Here is a 1,117-nt window from a genome sequence, read left to right on the forward strand (position 1 = left end):
TCAACTTTTCGTAAGCGAGCCCGGGCTTTTTCCAGCTGTTCAATGGCCCCCTCACGTAGTTCTTCTGAATTTTGAATTGTTTTCAAGATCCTCTGTTTTCGATTATCTAATAAATCACTTAATGAAAGTAGATTGTCTTTCCATTCATTTCAAAACTTCGACGATCCCTTCCCGAACCAAACATGAATCTTTCGATTCATTTGGCTCTCACGCTCAATTATTGCAATTATTTCTGAGAAATTCCCATATATCTTTTTGAATGTAATGAGCCTATCCTCTTTTCTCTATTCATATTCCACAAAGAAAAAGAAAAAAATATGGATCATTAATCCAAGACCCGAATATTCGGAGGACTCTTCTGACCAAACAAACAATTGTCAGCAAAGTTGTTTCTTTTTTTTTCTTGAAATCCAAAAAAATTTTCTTACTTTATACATAACATAGGTCATCGATTCAGCATTGGATAAAAAAGAAAAAATGAGGGTGAAATCCTCATTTTTTTAGTTTTTTACAAAAAAATTCTAATATTCTATTAAAATAGAAAATAATAAAAAAGGGGGGGTTCAAATCATTTTATCGACATGAGTGTTCTATATCGAAAAAAAAAGCCCAACTATTTGAAACGATTTATGTATTAACTATGTATTAACATAGTAGTAGAAAGAGTACCATGCTACGTCTGGACTTCAAACGTTTTAACCATGTTAATAGTCCCACATTATTGGTTGATAGAGAATCAAAGTTGATTTACCAATGAATCACGAAATGCTATGGTTCTTCAATATGATTTCTTCATTTTGTCAGAAGTAATTCGCGGGATCATGCACCTTTTCGTAGTTATAACTAGAAAAGTACAGTTGGTTGTATCCAACTTATTCTTGAAATAAACAACTCGCACACACTCCCTTTCCAAAAAAAATCAATACACCAAGCACTACGCTTAGATTTATTGGATTTGTTGCTAAAATATCGGTATTAAATCCGAAACTCTCGGCGGATGGCCAGTAACACCCAAAGAAATGAAAGAATCGGTTACATTTTTCATATGATCTCCTTTTATAGATAAAACTAATTATCTATTTCTTTCTATTTTTTTTTATTTTATTAATTTCCTATT

Source organism: Cucumis melo, unplaced genomic scaffold (assembly GCF_025177605.1).
Source record: "Cucumis melo cultivar AY unplaced genomic scaffold, USDA_Cmelo_AY_1.0 utg001052l, whole genome shotgun sequence".
Classification (NCBI taxonomy): Eukaryota; Viridiplantae; Streptophyta; class Magnoliopsida; order Cucurbitales; family Cucurbitaceae; genus Cucumis; species Cucumis melo.